Genomic DNA, 17,867 nt, shown 5'->3' on the forward strand with positions numbered 1-17,867 from the left:
TTCTGTTTATAAGGCTGGGTAATATTCCATTACAACAGTTTCACAGTTTCTTAATTCTTTCATCTTCTTTCTTGTCCCTAGTAGGAAGGCCCCTATACCCACTGGTGACCTGCAGCAACAGGTCTGCATGCTGAGGAGGCACAGGGAAGGGGCCCTTCCTGCCTTCTGCCCAATGGCAATGGCCACTCCCAGCTCCATGCTTGCAAGGCTGGGTTCTTGGAGGTACAGAGAGAAGGTCTGGGAACAGGGCCTCAGACAGAGGAGGCTCCCACAGTGAGCCACACACAGCTTCTCTCAGAAAACCCGTCTCTCAACCCAGGCTCAAAATGATGCCTAGTCTCATTTGCTTCTCTCTCAGGAACTACATGGGAGCAAGGAAGGTGGATCCGAAGCAGTTCAGACACTCCCCACGTTGCAGATGCTGTCAGCCCCCTGCCTATGCCTAGGTCCTCACTACAGCATGCTGACTGATTCCTACTGCAAGCAATCCAACACACTCTGTCAGCCCCAGGCTTGACAAGCAAGAAAATCCATGCACCAGGAGTGACCATGCCACAGTGGTCTGAGAGGGCAGATGAGCTCACCAAACCCGAGGTCCAGACTAGTCACTCTGAAGAGTTTTCACTTTATCTGTCCTGTCCCAGGATCAAATTCAGTTGCCCTTGGGGGTGTCTCTTTACAACAGGTCTTGCATTGGGCATCCTCCCTTCCCTGCCCACAGCTCACTCCACTTTTAGGGCTTTCTGGAGGCATTTCCCAGTAGGAGGCATGCACCAAATCTTGATTCCAGGTAGCTTTCGGGATAACGGGGTTCAACTAGTCCTCTAGCAAAATCTCTCCTTTATTCTTATAACCCTTTCCACTGAATGAGCACCTGGGCTGCAGGCTACCTGGCCCATGGCCGGCCTTCTCTCCTTATTTGTCTGAGTCCAACCTGCCCTTCACATGGACAAAAGTCCACAAGGTCCAAACCTCTGCTGATTCTGGGAACTGAGATGGTTTGTTTTGAATCACACTAACATGGCCTCTCAGGTCTAAGAAGAGCCCCAGGAGTCACTGCATCAGCAGAATTCAAATAAATCCTAGTGAAACCAAATGACACTTTTACTTCAAGTATGGACAGTTCCTGGACTGAGCCCAAAAAGGACTCTGTTCTTCTCCAGCAGTTGGGCCAGTATGGGGCTGCCAGGGAAGGACCTTTCCTGGCAGGTCCCCTTCCTATACTTTTGCCCTGAATATGAACTTGAGACAGGCTGTAGTCTGAGAGCTATGTCTTTAGTTTTCAAGGGAAAATATGAGTGCTGACATATCAGAACACTGGCCACCCTTAAGTCTGGTGGCTCAGTGAGGATTAAGGTCAGGCTCTGCATCTTTCAGGAGGAAGTTCTTTCTCCTGCACCTGGCTTGCTTTCCTGAAAATTCAGACAAACCATCATACTTGCCTTTTCTCTTTCTGGGTATGGGGATACTGGGCATATTTTACAGGTTTAGTTTTATCTTATTTTATATGCCCTTGGTCTTACAACTCACTAAGGCTACAGAAGCCTACACTGACAGACCCCAGTCAGGGCAATGGAAGGCTCCCGATACAGCTGTGCTGTAATGTAATAGAAATTCCTCCCTAAAGTTGTTCTGAGCAGACTCTGATAGCACTAAGTAAAGCACTTGGAATAAACTGGGAGCAGGGGTTGGGGGGTAGAAATCAGGGCTTGTAGAGGGGGAAATCATCTCCTGTGGTCAGCATTTGAGATTATATCAAGGCCCTGTTTCTTTTCTGCCATCTTGGAACATGTACTGTGATCTGTTAAACTACTTCCCTTGGCAATACTGTTCTGGGGACTGCCTCTGGTAACCACTGAACCACAGAATGTGGCAGAACAGGGAGCGTGAAACAGTTGAGAAGCCTGAAACTCTCTTATTGACATGTCACTATCTATACAGTGTTTTAATCCATTGCTTAAAGGGTCACAAGGGTGAAGTCTAGCCTCTCACCTCCAGTGTTTGGACTTAGGATCTCTTAAAATAAGCTGATCCCCACTATACCCTGATGTCCAAGGCCCAGTCTTCTAAGGAGAGCCTGGGAAGGATCTAATCCACAGAATGTGAGAACCAGGTTAGTGGTCAACTTTGAAACAATAGATATGAATGGAGGTCACCTCAGAATATATTATGCTTAAGTTTCATTGAAATATGTGGAATCATTAAAATACAAACCTGAAGTAGGGCACTGATGGCTCATGCCTATAATCCTAGCTACTTGGGAGGCTGAGGTCAGATCACAGCTGAAGGTCAGCCCAGACAAAAAAGTTAGTGAGACCCCCATCTCAACAGAAAAATGCTGGGTGTGGTATGCACACCTGTTATTCCAGCAGTGGTAGAAAACTTAAAATAGAAGGATCAAGGCTGGCCTTGGCAAAAAGCAAGACCCTATCTCCAAAATAACAAGAGCAAAAAGGGCTGGAGGCATGGTTCAAGAAGTAGAGTGCCTGCCCAGCACACAGGTTAAACATGAGTTTAAACCTCAGTACCACAAAAAAAATAATGTCTGGGTTGTAAGAAATCTATGTGGATTACTGGAATCCACCCAAACCTAGCTGCCAGGGTAAGTTAGAGGGGTTGATCAGGTTGTGTATACAAAGGAGGCAATCTGGTACTTTCCTCTTATCCTATTGAAGGGACTCTACACAGCAAGAGGATTCGCTTCAGCCATCATGCTTGACTTTTTAGAAACACATGATCTATAGGATCATTCCTACCATTATTTCCCTGACTGTACCCGTTCCTGGTTCTCCTGGTCCTCTAATCTCATCCTGTCTGCCTTTGCCAGGTTCTCTATACTGTGTTTCTGTGTAAGGTTTAAATACTTTTCTAATTCATAATCTCCCTGTAGCCCATGGTAGCAATCCCACCCATGTGTCCTTGACCACAAGACGATCAAAGTTAACATTCACCAGACCCTCTGCTGGTTCCTCACCTCACCCTATGTTGGTGAACTGCCCTACCACCTGTCTACCTGCCCAAGCCCCAAACCTGGGAGCATATTTTGCCAGCACTTACACTTCAGCAAAATCAATCATTGACCAGTCTGACCTTCTTCTCCTTGGTCACCCTAGATCACTCAAGCATCATCCCTCACCCAGGCCACATCAATAACCTTTTAGTGCCTTCCCACATCCATATTTGGCTAGAGCAGCAGCTGCAGGGGTCTCTCAAAAATAGAATTGACCTGTGTCATCCCTGAGTAAATTTCTGCAGTGACATTGCTCCTTGGACAGGACTAAATGCCACAGTATCGCTTATGAAGTGCAGCATAGCCAACACCTTTCTAATTTTCCATCTCAGCTCTTGACAGGTCCCTAACTTTCTATGCTCCAGCCTCACTGATCCCTTCTGACTTTTTTTCCTCTTGAGATAGGGTCTTGCTATGTTGGCTAGGCTTATCTCATATTTCTGGGCTCAACTGATCCTCCTACCTCAGACTCCTGAGTAGTTGAGACTGCTTTGATTTTGACTTCTTTGACTCTTTTTGAAATAAGAACTATTCTTCATGACCTGCAGGTTTAAAAGTTCAGATCATGTCCCATTCTGAAAAGAACTGAAAACTAAAAACTTCCATTTCTTCATTACAGTGACAATATAGCCCTGGGACTCAACCCTCCAAGTAGTTTCATGGCCATAAATGGAGACCACGAGCAAAGGTTAGGATGGATGGCAGCCCACAGATGGCCAGAGGGTGACAGTCTAGCTTGCCTAAGTTTTGCTCACTTTGTCTCAAATACCACCATTCCCTACTTTCCTTCAACAGACTTCCAAAAGCATTTTTGTCATTTGCATAGCCCCTTTATTTATGTGCATCTGTATTTGCACTCTGAACTAGATATGCCACAATCTATGCTTCCTGGAAAGCAGCCATCCAGATCAATAGGCAAGAGCATCTGCAGAGCATGAAACTGCTCTCCTATGATCCATGGATCTACTTGATAAGGAAGGGTCCTCATGCAACTCCAGCAACCCAATCACTCAACAAATATGCACTGAGACTCCTCTTTCATCTGGCACAGTTCTCTGTGCTGGGGTACACCAGCCAGAAGCAGCCTGTAGCTTTTTTTTTTTATACTCCATATAAGGCTGGGAGGCAGATGATGAATTCAATCAGGGAGTGATGTAGGTACAAGTTGTATAAAAACCTGCAGAGGGTGAGGGGGACTGGAGACCCACAGGGATGGAGGAGGATTTCCAGCGGGTGCTTCTGGGAATGATGTTCGTTGCTTCTATGAGAACTTTGTGCCTCATATCAGGAGAGAAGTAGACGACCTTCTCATGAGCCTCTAGTCTATTTTTACTGCTTGGACACTGTGAGTCATGCTCCTGATTGTGTCTCTCTCAGTGCTGCTGAGCTCACAGCCAGCTCTGGACATCAAAATATGTATTTGGGTTCTGACTTCCTCCTAGTTGTTTCCCTCTGTCTTGTTAGCATCATCTATGCATTGAGTTAGCTGGTTAGCCAATCTTGTCATATCACATACCTGTGCCCTGCCCTAGGTGACAAATACCAGATGTTAAGCAGCCTATTCCCCAGCTGTATTTCCACCCACCAGCAAACCTTCTTCAGGTGAAAGAAGCCAGTCTGTCTCTACAGTCCTCAGGAAAAGGCAGCTGAGAGATGAGTTGGTTTGCTACACGGCCTCAGTTAAAGACCTTGAATCTCACTTTTGATGTATCAGGATCAAGGATCCTTGAATCCTAAAAATCACACACAATAAGTTTAATGCTATGACATCTTGAATAATCATTGAATATAATTTTGTCCAAGTTCATGTCCAGTAAAGATCTAACCTTGTCTAAGTTTGAAATAGAATACATATCAATGCAAACACATCCTTCCCTTAAATGTGCTTTCCAGATACATCAGAGGCACACATTTGACAACACCATTTCAACATGGCTCTCTTATCTTACTTGAATGACCTTTGCATTTCATTACCTTCAATGGAGAAGACAGTGCCACAGACCTGCACACGTTCCTAACCAGGAGCCAAGTGGCTAAGCACTGCAGAGTAGATGCATTTGATCTGGAGAAGTGAATTACTATGTTCCTAAAGGAAGATTTGGATGACACGTCCACAGAATGATGCTTATTCTTAAAATTCACTTTCAAATAGCTGCCAGTCTCAAAGAAATGATTGTTTCAAAGTCATGTTCTTTCCCAGAAAGAGGGTCTGAAGAGAAAGATTCACTGGGAGATGTGGCTTATTTGGGACTCATCCCTGCTCTGCCCAGGTGTGATTCATCCTGAACAGGCTGGGAAGCTCTGAATCACAGTAGCAATAGCCATGAGCAGCAAAGTCATCGTCAAATGACATTGCCTCTCAGCATGACACTTCAACTCCCACTCTGTGCCATCCTGGGACACAATTTACTTAGAGACAGGGAAGAAGCAAGGATGCAAATCAGGCCACCTTTTCAGCAAAGCACAATTCCTATGCCCCAGGTGACGCCCAAGACTTCCCAGAAGTTGTCCCTTAGTATCCCTGGTGGGTATGGGGGGGTGACTCCAGGACTCCCACAGGTAACTAATATAATGTAAGTGCTATGTAAACAGGTATATATTGTTTGGGGAATAATGACAAGGAAAAAGTCTACATAGGTTAGCAACAGACACAATTTTTCTCTGAATATTTATGATCTATGGTTGATTAAATTCATAGATGTGGAACTCACAGACACAAAGGGCCAAGTGTAATTTACTTGGGAGATAGTTTTAGAAAGCACTAGACAGGTAGTGGTGAGTAAGATGGGGAATACAGGGAATCCAAGAAAGTGTGCTGTTAAGCCAGTTCCTGCTGCCAGCAGCTGGGGCTCAGTTCTACCAGGAAAGCTGGGAGAGTGTGCAGGACAAGTACTCAATCATTCCACCAAGGGGGAGACAGCTGAGGCCTTTATCCAACTCTCTTGCCCACTGCTGATCAAGGGCTGCTTATGGGACATTCACCTTCTGGCCCTGGAAGCTCACCTGGTATGGGCAAAGTAGTCTCCACCATTGGAAAAGAGTCTACAGGAAGAAAGTCACAGGGGGCAGTGGTAAGAAGCACTGGGTGTGTGGAGGTAAGTGCCTAAAATTTACAACTGGGGCACTGGCTTTATCTGCTCTGGTACATAAAACTCTCCTGGATCAGACACGCCAGGAGTGAATTTTCCTTTAACTCTGTACAATACAGCTTATTGTGTGATGGATGGATGATATCAGAGGCACTAAGCCCCTCACAATTAAGTATGTGATGATCAGTCTGTAAAGGGAACATTGTTACTACTACCACCACTTTCAGAAGCAGGAGCTGAGGTTCAGAGAGGTAAAGGAAGTTGCTGATGGCTAAACATCTAGACAGTGGCAAAGCTGAGATGAACCCAGCCAGTCTGGCCTCAGAGCCACTGGCCCCTCCCTATAGACTCCCCTTAGAATGTAGCTGGTTGAAATGAACAGTGCACACCATAGCTTAGGGTCTAGAGTAAACTTAAGGATGACCAATGGAACCCAGTAAACCAGCTATAGCTTCACATATACCATATGTTAACCTTGACACAGCCATGACCCAAGACTCAAATGATGCAAAGCATACAGAATTCACAGACATGATGTTTTAGTTCCCAATGAAACAGTCATTCCAGCCATTTTCAGGAGTTCAAAGTAAAGCACATACTACATATATAAAGCATAAAACAAACTACAATATAGATAGACAAACTATATAAATATATTCTTTTCATAGCTAAAAATGGATAGACTGCTTTCCTAAAAGCTTATAATTATTTTAGTATGCTTGGTAGCTTAGGGAAATCTCATCTTTTTTCATTTCATGTGTGTATGTGTTTATATGGTAGAGTTAGTAAGCTACCACACTTCCATTTTCAATTTTTCTTTACTAATTAAAAAATTCCCCTAAGGCTGGAGTTGCATACACCATGACTGTCAATGTTGGATCATGAGGGAAATTTGTCTTGCTTTATGGGAAATGTATCTTCCATGGCTCAGGTTTGAGAGTACAAATCCCACATTCTGCAACTCTCTTTCTAGTCAGGCTGGTCACTGACATTCAAACAGGCACAGTGGTAGGATCAGCATTTGTAAGCTGAGCGTTAACTGATCACGTTGAGGCACCAGACATGGAAGTCAAGTCAAGTGGAGATTGCCATGGCAGCTGACATGGGAGTGCATTTGGGTTTTATGTTCTCTAATCCTTTGAGTTAAGACACAGGGAAAAAGAAAAGTATAGGCTATAAGTTTGGACCTTGAATGTCCCCCAAAGGCCCATGTTCTGAAGGCTTTTTTCCCAGTCTCTGTGCTACTAGAAGGTGGTGGAATCTTTAGGAGGTGAGGCCTAGTAAAAAGAAGTTAGGTAATTTGGGGAGGGTGCCCTGTCCTATCTCTCTCTCTTTGCCTCTCAGGTGCTATGAAGTGAGTAGCCTCCTCATCCATGTGCTCTCATTATGACGTGCTGCCTTGCATAGGATCAAAAGTAACAGGGCCAAGTGATCATGAATTGATACCTCTGAAACCATGAGACAAAATAAATATTTCCTCCCTTAAGTTTATCTCAAGCATTTTGTCACAGAAACAGGAAGCTGACTAACATGGTCTCAGCCTTTGTTTCTATTAGATTCTCCTAAGTTGATACTGAAATACCTCCAAACACCCATGTTCCCTGGAAACTATGGAAAAATGATAAAACCAGAACTCAATAGAAAGAAAGATACTCTGACCTTTCTTTTGTAGTATCTGAGGTCTTTATATTTTTTTTCTGCCACTTTCTATCAATAGCATCTTCCAACCATGTTTGTACATTTTAAAAGACTTAAGAGTCACAGTCAGCATCATTTTACATGCCATTTGTGACATAACTGAGCGAATCAAACACCCTGTGAAGAATCAGGGATGTGAGAATGACATTTTTGCCTGCACAGAAGCAGACACGGGCTCCCAAGGGTTTGGCAGTCACCCCACACCTGGAGAATGCCTGGATGGCCTCTTGGTTTCCCCTTCCTAATGTCCACTTTTTGGCCATTTTACTTCCCACTAAAAGTCTGGGGAGAGAAGTGAGTATGGGGACAGAGTGATTGTAGCTCCTCTAGAGCAGGTATCTGTATTAGAAATATGCCTTGATCAGAATCATGGCATGACTTATAGGCCATCTATTATCTCTTGGCTGATAATCAGGAATCCATTTTACATGTACTTCTTCAATTATTCGTAAAGATATTCACTATGTCTTATAGAATTTTCAAATGACAGGCCAGTGGATACTCCTTGCTCTACCACAAAAGCTTCTCATCCTTTCCTGGTCTCCCACCTATGAGCCACCTCTGCTTGGACAAGGCACAAAGAGCTAGTATTAGCACAGTTGGGATCCTCTGCAAAACTAGTAAGTCTGGATGGAGACCAGCCCACCCCATACATGTCACACCTAATCAACATTAAGTGCAATAAATGTTTAGCCACACTGGCTGGTACACCTTGGCAGTTCTCCAGTGTGCATGGGTAAACATCGTAACTGTCATTTATAAATAGCATGTGGTGCAGCCTTGCTGAGCCACAGAGGTGGATGGTGGTAAATGTGAACCAATTACCTTTCATGCTGCTTGATACAACTGCATGCAAGCAGGCATGATAATAAGAGAACAGAAAGCCTTGCTTCCTGTTTCTCTGACCACTCAGGGCTACATGAGATGAGAGAAAATTTCCGTCTCCCCTTAAACCAGTGACACTTATGCCTATCAAGAATCCACTGACTGGTAGAGCCATTGTGGAAAACAGTATGGAGTTCCTCAAAAACTTAAAAACAGAACTACTGTAAGATCATAAAGTCCCTCTACCGGGTATATATCCAAAATGAAATCCAGATCTGGAAAGAGATGTCTGCCCTCCACATTCACTGCTTCACCATTTAGAACAGTAAGGACATGGAAACAACCTACATATCTATCATCAGATAAACAGATAAAGAAAATGTGGTACAGACATACACAATGGTATTATTCAGTTTGTAAAAAAGAAAATCCCACCTTCTGTGATATGAATGAACCCAGGGGATGTGAAATAAGCAGACTCAGGACAAATACCATACACACGATGTGAAGAATCTAAAATGATCCAGTTCATAGAAACCAAAAGTAGAATGGTGGCTGCAAGGGGGGAGTGGGGAGGAGAAAATGGGGAGATGTTGGTCAATGAGTACAATGTTTTACTTATACAAAATGAGGAAGTCCTAGAGATGTACTATACTGGTGTCTATAGTTAACAATACTGTGCTGTATTTTTAAGGATTAACAAGGAGGGTAGATCTTATGTTAAGTGCACTTATCACAAACAATAACAAAGAGGGCAGGAGGAAACTTTAGAAATGATTGACAGGCTTATGGCATAGGCTGTGTTAATGGTTTTAGGTGTGTACACTTATGTCTAAACTCAAGTCGAATAGATGAAATACATAGGCGTTATGGATCAGTCTTGCCTTGATAAAAGTGTACTGCTTTGAGTTTCTTTTTCAGAGCCTACTGACTGGGGGCTTCCTTAACGCCAGGCTTCAATATCACATGAGGAAACCACCCTGGAGGGAGGACCTTGAGAGCTTCAAGTGTTCATTTTAATAACACTGTCAATGCATTAGGCTCAGAGCAAAGTGTGCTTTGTATGAGAGTTGTGCTCAGTTTTAAGTGTAAAATATAGATTTGGACCATCAAGGTTGGGAAAATCATTTATTGTTATTATTTAGCCAACATTTTCCACCTAGCTCTAGCAGGAATGAATCCATATACTACATGTAGAATCAAAACAGTATATGATCTTCAGATATCTGTCAGACTCATCAACTAAATTCTGCTTTTTGGCCCCTGTTGAGACTCTTCTCCAGCTCCTGTTTTTGTTATGTTATTGTTTTAACAGGAATGATCCCCAGAGTTGTCTAAGAACCCTTCCTTGCATCTGTTTAACTTTAAGCAGAGACTCAACTACCTGAAGAAATTTTGCTTTTAGGAGACCATCCAGACTTATTTTCACCTAGGCATGGTGCATGTGGTATGGTGCACAGGGGAAGACGAGCCTGTTCCTTTCCAGGCCTGGTGGTCCCTCGGTATCCTTTGAATCGTGAATAAGATATACAAATCTTATTCATGATTCTAAAAAATTGATTAAAAGATAACTTTGTTTGACTTACAGACCTGGGGACCAGTCACCTCAACAGATATTTCATATTTAAGAACAGAGGAATAAAATTCCACACTCATAAGAAAATATGAGCCAGCAGTGAGCTAGCAAATAAAATGAACTGTGTTGGTGGTACTTTGAATATACTATGAAAGTCTTGAATAAACTCACTAAGGCTGGATCTAGTTGGAAGAAAGTCAAAAGTACCAAAACTTTTTATGGAAGAGGGAAGTGACTAGAACTTGAGAATTAGAAGTAAATACAAATACTACCACTGAAGACAATATAAGGGTGAAAATATTTGAGATATATTAATATGAATCAAACTAATCTCCCCCCACCAACTCTGTGGGGTACTTTGATTTAGTATCAAGATAAGATGATGTATGTGGAAAAAGTCATCGTTTTACTACAGATCCAAAAAAAGGAGGGACTAAACTATCTGCTAGCACTGAGCTGTGTACTTTCACACGCTCCCTCCCAGGTGGTCACCTTGCCAGCCACGGCAAGGTTGGATTTGGTGCCCATTTCAAAGATGAAGAAGTAGATAGTCAGAGAAGATCACAAACCTGATAACATAGCCAAAGCCCACATTGATTCAATCTACTACATAAAACAACTTATTTTTAAGATCAAAAAGGAATGAAATATTTAAGAATAAGTTTAACTAAACAGATTTGTACACTGAAAACTGCAAGACATCATTGGACAAAATCACAGGGGACCTAAATAAATGGAGAGATATCTGTACTCAGGAACCAGAAAACTTCTCTTATTACGATGGCAATGTCTCTCAATTAATCCACAGATTCAGTGCAATCCTGCCAACATTCCAGCTGGCTTGCTGGCAGAAAACTGACAAGTATATCCTAAAATTCACACAAAACAGCCAGGCACAGGGTCATTCTCCTGCTGTCCTGAGTCATGCAGTACCTTAGCAAGTTTTGCAGGTAAAAATAATAGCAATCTCCATTTATTAGGCCTTTACTGTTTGCGTAGCATAGTGGTAGTGGATTGGGATACTTTACCAACATGATCTTCTTTGAATCCTCAATAACATCACGGCAGCAGTATGTGGTAGAGTATACCCATTCACCCCATGGTGGCCAGGAAGCAAATGGAAATACAGAAAGGAGTTAGCCCCTCTTCAAGGGACTGGGGGAGTAGCTCAAATGGTAGAGCGCCTGAACAGCAAGCATGAGGCCCTGAGTTCAAGCCCCAGTACCTCCAAAAATAGATAAATATCCTCTTCAAGGTCATGCCCCCAATGACCTAACTTCTTCCCACTAACCTAGCACTATGGACTGGGGACCAGGCCTTTAACATATGGTATTTAGAAAATGTTTAGGATCCAAACCATAATACCTAGATAACATTCCTGGCCTCCCTACCATCACCCAACAGAAAACTGGTTGACTCAGTAACTCAGAATCAGATTCAGATTAGAAATGGGCTGTAGCTGAGATATAAACCAGGGTGGGAGAGGGAGGTGGATAGTAATAAAGGCTGAGTGTCCTTCCTGGAAAAAACAAAAAAAGCAGTGACCAGGAAGGGAATCCTCTCAAAGTGGCCTAGTGCTGGTCTGAGGTAAGTGAAGTGCTATATCAAGTGTCTGTCTGGTCACCTGAAACTTTTGAGAAGAATTACACCCACCTTGTGATGTCTCTGAGAATGTTGAATGTTGTAAAGTCAGCACCATTAAATGTAACTGGAAGATCCCCTCCTAGTAGGAAAACAAGTCTGTCCTCTGAGAACATGACGATACTCCAGTCTAACTTTAACTCTATACAGTGCTATCATAAATACAGCTGTTAATAACCATAACTCTAGTAGATGTCGTAGTGATTCTCTGTATAACTGAAAACTATTATTTAAATGTCTAGAGCAAGTGTTATGTAACAAATGAAAATTGTCAAAAATCAGTGTTTCCAGAACTTTGGGTTAAAGAGTGCAAATTGTTCCTAACGAAACATAGTGAGAGCAAGCCCTCCTTGAGGGTCCTCACACAATGCTGGGAATAGATGAATTTGTAAGTCTTCTACAGAGGGGGTGTACAAGGCTTACCAAGTTCTCACTTAGGGTCACCATGAAAGTCAGAACTACATGGTGTCTGCCACTTCTGAGATCCCCTCTGCCTGCAGAGGGGTTACTCTGGACAGCCAATTCACCTTCTGCCTGGCAAAGAGGCAGGAGTGAGAAGGCTGGTTCCTTAGGGCCCCAGGTTTACTCTAGCCAATCCTGCCTACTCCTTCTGGTTGGTCCTGCTTCATTCTTCCTGTCCCTATCTCTCCTTCAGGGCTCAATCTCAAGGATGTTAGGAGTACGAGCCTTGAAGAAAGGATGATGTCAGCATCTGGTCATTTGTCTCTACTCACTGTGTCTTATGCCACTTTTTGTGATATCAATGTTCACACAACAGGCTGGCTTCTCAAGGTCTTCACTTCCCACTGCTAATGGCCTCTTCATCTGTTCCTCCTCAGCTGTCCATGACATGTCACACTGCTAATCTTGTCAATGCCTCCAGCTAGAAAATCCAAAACCTATGTTGTCAGCACCCTCTCTGATATTTCTTATTTAATTAGCATATATTAACTGTACAAGTAAGGGGCTTCATTATGACATGTTCATACATGCACATATTTGTTCATATTCATCCTATTACCCTTATCCCCTTTCCTCCTCTCCTTTTTCCCTCTCCCCTCCCACATCTCTTATTTTCATGTCTTTTTTTGTCCCCTAATCCACATATGAGAGAAAACAGGTGATACTTGTATTTGTGGGAAAGGCTTGGATCACTGATAATGATGATCTTCAGTTCTATAAATTTGCCTGCAAATTACATAATTTTATTCTTTATGGTTCAGTAAAACTCCTTTGTGTAGACAGACCACATTTTTCTAAATCATTCATCCTTTTTTTGTTTGTTTGTTTGCAGTACTGGGGCTTGAATTCAGGGTGTACACGTTGAGCCACCTGACCAACCCTTATTTGTGATGGGTTTTTTCAAGATAGGGTCTCTTGAACTATTTACCAGGGATGGCTTCAAACAGTGATCCTCTTCATCTCTGCCTCCTGTGTAGCTTGGATTATAGACATTAATCCTTTGATAGGTACTTAGGCTGATTGCATAATTTGACTATTGTGCACAGAGATAAACATGGGTATGCATACATCTTTAGAGTAAGGTGACTTTGGTTCTTTTGGGTATATAACCAGACATAGTATGGTTGGATCATAGAGAAGTTCTATTTTTACCTTCTTAGGAACCTCCATACTGATTTCCATACAGACAGCACTAATTAACATTCCCACAGTGTATAAGTGTTCCTTTCCAAGTGTTTGTTGTTATTTTTCTTGATGATTGCCATTCTGACTGGGGTGAGGTAGAATCTCAATGTAGTTTGGATCTGCATTCATCTGATGGCTAAGGATATTCAATAATTTTTCACGTATCAGTTGGCATTTGTATTTCTTCCTATGAACAGTGTCTCTTCAGTTCATTTGCCCATTTATTGATGTATAATTTGCTTTTTGTTGTCCATGTTTTTAGTTCTTTATATATTTCAGACATTAGCTGACAAAGATTTTCTCCCAGTCTGCAGGCTGACTCTTCACTCTGTCGATTTTTTTCTTTTGCTGTGTGGAACCTTTTTAATTTGGTGAAATCCCATTTGTCAAGTCTTGCTCTTATTTCCTAAGGTATTACAGTACTATTCAGAAAGTAATTGCTTATACATGACTTGAAGTGTTTCCACTAGTAGTTTTAGGTTTTAAGATCTTTGATCCACTTTGGTTCATTTTTGTACGGGTGAGAGACAGGTATCTAGGTTCAGTCTTCTATATGTGGATATCCAATTATCCCATCACCACTTATTTAAAAAAAATCTGTCTTTTTTTCCAATGTATACTTGTGGTCCCTTTGTCAAGGATCAGATGGCTGAAGCTGCTTAGCTATGGGCAGTCAAGCACTCTACCATTTAAGCCATGTCTTCAGCCTTTTCTTGTGTATTATATTTATTTTTTTATTTTTTTGTTTTATTATTCATATGTACATACAAGGCTTGGGTCATTCCTCCCCGCTGCCCCCACCCCCTCCCTTACCACCCACTCTGCCCCCTCCCTCTCCCCCCCACCCCCTCAATACCCAGCAGAAACTATTTTGCCCTTATCTCTAATTTTGTTGAAGAGAGAGTATAAGCAATAATAGGAAGGAACAAGGGTTTTTGCTGGTTGAGATAAGGATAGCTATACAGGGAGTTGACTTCCATTAATTTCCTGTGCGTGTGTGTTACCTTCTAGGTTAATTCTTTTTGATCTAACCTTTTCTCTAGTTCCTGGTCCCCTTTTCCTATTGGCCTCAGTTGCTTTTAAGGTATCTGCTTTAGTTTCTCTGTGTTAAGGGCAACAAATGCTAGCTAGTTTTTTAGGTGTCTTACCTATCCTCACCCCTCCCTTGTGTGCTCTCGCTTTTATCATGTGCTCAAAGTCCAATCCCCTTGTTGTGTTTGCCTTTGATCTAATGTCCACATATGAGGGAGAACATACGATTTTTGGTCTTTTGGGCCAGGCTAACCTCACTCAGAATGATGTTCTCCAATTCCATTCATTTACCAGCGAATGATAAAATTTCGTTCTTCTTCATGGCTGCATAAAATTCCATTGTGTATAGATACCACATTTTCTTAATCCATTCATCAGTGGTGGGACATCCTGGCTGTTTCCATAACTTGGCTATTGTGAATAGTGCCGCAATAAACATGGGTGTGCAGGTGCCTCTGGAGTAATCTGTGTCACAGTCTTTTGGGTATATCCCCAAGAGTGGGATTGTTGGATCAAGTGGTAGGTCAATGTTTAGCTTTTTAAGTAGCCTCCAAATTTTTTTCCAGAGTGGTTGTACTAGTTTACATTCCCACCAACAGTGTATGAGGGTTCCTTTTTCCCCGCCTCCTAGCCAACACCTGTTGTTCCTGGTGTTGCTAATGATGGCTATTCTAACAGGGGTGAGGTGGAATCTTAGTGTGGTTTTAATTTGCATTTCCTTTATTGCTAGAGATGGTGAGCATTTTTTCATGTGATTTTTGGCCATTTGAATTTCTTCTTTTGAGAAAGTTCTGTTTAGTTCACTTGCCCATTTCTTTATTGGTTCATTAGTTTTGGGAGAATTTAGTTTTTAAAGTTCCGTATCTATATATTCTGGTTATCAGTCCTTTGTAGCTGGCAAATATTTTCTCCCACTCTGTGGGTGTTCTCTTCAGTTTAGAGACCATTTCTTTTGATTAGCAGAAGTTTTTTAGTTTTATGAGGTCCCATTTATCTATGCTATCTCTTAGTTGTTGTGCTGCTGGGATTTCATTGAGAAAGTTCTTACCTATACCTACTAACTCCAGAGTATTTCCTACTCTTTCCTGCATCAACTTTAGAGTTTGTGGATATTAAGATCCTTGATCCATTTTGAGTTAATATTGGTATAGGGTGATATACATGGACATAGTTTCAGTTTTTTGCAGACTGCTAACCAGTTTTCCCAGCAGTTTTTGTTGAAGAGGCTGCTATTTCTCCATTGTATATTTTTAGCTCCTTTGTCAAAGACAAGTTGGTTATAGTTGTGTGGCTTCATATCTGGGTCCTCTATTCTGTTCCACTGGTCTTCATGTCTGTTTTTGTGCCAGTACCATGCTGTTTTTATTGTTATTGCTCTGTAATATAGTTTGAAGTCAGGTATTGTGATACCTCCAGCATTGTTCTTTTGACTGAGTATTGCCTTGGCTATTCGTGGCCTCTTGTGTTTCCATGTAAATTTAACAGTAGATTTTTCAGTCTCTTTAATGAATGTCATTAGAATTTTGATGGGAATTGCATTAAACATGTAGATTACTTTTGGGAGTATCGACATTTTTACTATGTTGATTCTACCAATTCATGAGCATGGGAGATCTCTCCACTTTCTATAGTCTTCCTCAATCTCTTTCTTCAGAAGTGTATAGTTTTCCTTGTAGAGGTCTGTCACATCTTTTGTTAGGTTTACACCTAGGTATTTGATTTTTTTTGAGGCTATTGTAAATAGAATTGTTTTCGTATATTCTTTTTCACTTTGCTCATTGTTAGTGTATAGAAATGCTAATGATTTTTCTATGTTGATTTTATATCCTGCTACTTTGTTGTAGCTATTGATGATGTCTAGAAGCTTCTGAGTAAAGCTTTTTGGGTCTTTAATGTATAGGATCATGTTGTCTGCAAATAGGGATATTTTGACAGTTTCTTTACCTATTTGTATTCCTTTTATTCCTTCTTCTTGACTAATTGCTCTGGCTAGGAATTCCAGTACTATGTTGAATAGGAGTGGAGATAGTGGGCATCCTTGTTTGGTTCCTGATTTTAGAGGGAATGGTTTCAGTTTTTCTCCATTAAGTATAATGCTGGCTGTAGGTTTGTCATATATAGCTTTTATAATGTTGAGGTACTTTCCTTCTATTCCTAGTTTTCTTAGAGCTTTTATCATGAAATGGTGTTGGATCTTATCAAAGGCTTTTTCTGCATCTATTGAGATGATCAAGTGGTTTTTGTCTTTGCTTCTGTTAATGTGGTTTATTACGTTTATTGATTTTCGTATGTTGAACCACCCCTGCATCCCTGGGATGAAGCCTACTTGGTCATGGAGAATAATCTTTTTGATGTGTTGCTGAATTCAGTTTGCCATTATTTTGTTGAGGATTTTTGCATCAATGTTCATTAAGGAGATTGGCCTATAGTTCTCCTTTTTGGAGGTGTCTTTGCCTGGTTTTGGATAAGTGTAATACTGGCTTCATAAAATGTGTTAGGCAGTTTTCCTTCCCTTTCTATTTCGTGGAACAGTTTAAGGAGGGTTGGTATCAGTTCTTCTTTAAAGGTCTGATAGAATTCAGCAGAGAATCCATCAGGTCCTGGACTTTTCTTTTTGGGGAGACTCTTGATTGCTGCTTCAATTTCATTTTGTGTTATAGATCTATTCAGGTGATTAATTTCCTCTTGGTTCAGTTTTAGATGATCATATGTCTCTAGAAATCTGTCCATTTCTTTTAGATTTTCAAATTTATTTGAATATAGGTTCTCGAAGTAGTCTCTGATGATTTCCTGGACTTCCATGGTGTTTGCTGTTATCTCCCCTTTTGCATTCCTGATTCTACTAATTTGGGTTTTTTCTCTGCTCATTTTAGTCAGGTTTTCCAGGGGTCTATCAATCTTGTTTATTTTTTCAAAGAACCAACTTTTTGTTTCATTAATTCTTTGTATGGTTTTTTTGGTTTCTATTTCGTTGATTTCAGCTCTTATTTTTATTATTTCTCTCCTTCTATTTGTTTTGGGATTTGCTTATTCTTGTTTTTCTAGGAGTTTGAGATGTTGTGTATTTTATTTTTTGAGAAACGGTCTTGATAACTTTGCTTGAACTGACCACAAACTTACAATCCTCCTTCCCTGCCTTCCCAAATAGTTGGGATTGCAGGAATGAACCACTATGCTCAACTCCTGGGCTCCTTCCTTCCTTCCTTTCTTCCTGGTGGTACTAAGGGTTGAATTTAGAACCACACACTTGCTAGGTACAAGCTCTACCACTTGAGCCACTGCGTCAACCCTCTTTTGTGTTGGGTGTTTTCAAGATATGGTCTCTCAACTATTTGCTTGGGCCAGCTTT

General features: G+C 41.5%; 1 protein-coding gene across 5 annotated transcripts in view; it reads right to left on the reverse strand.

Moving 5' to 3' along the window:
• Syndig1 (synapse differentiation inducing 1) overlaps positions 1-17,867 on the reverse strand; it is a 174,176-nt gene that overhangs the window by 133,640 nt on the left and 22,669 nt on the right. For 2 of the 5 annotated variants that reach the window (XM_074074214.1, XM_074074215.1), the window contains exon 2: positions 12,574-12,722. The exons of the other annotated variants lie outside the window; for them this stretch is intronic. The gene's annotated coding sequence lies outside the window, so the exon portion shown is untranslated. The remainder of the gene's footprint in view (positions 1-12,573; positions 12,723-17,867) is intronic. 5 annotated transcript variants of the gene reach the window in all.

This window comes from Castor canadensis, chromosome 5 (genome assembly GCF_047511655.1).
Source record: "Castor canadensis chromosome 5, mCasCan1.hap1v2, whole genome shotgun sequence".
In the NCBI taxonomy this organism is placed as follows: domain Eukaryota; kingdom Metazoa; phylum Chordata; class Mammalia; order Rodentia; family Castoridae; genus Castor; species Castor canadensis.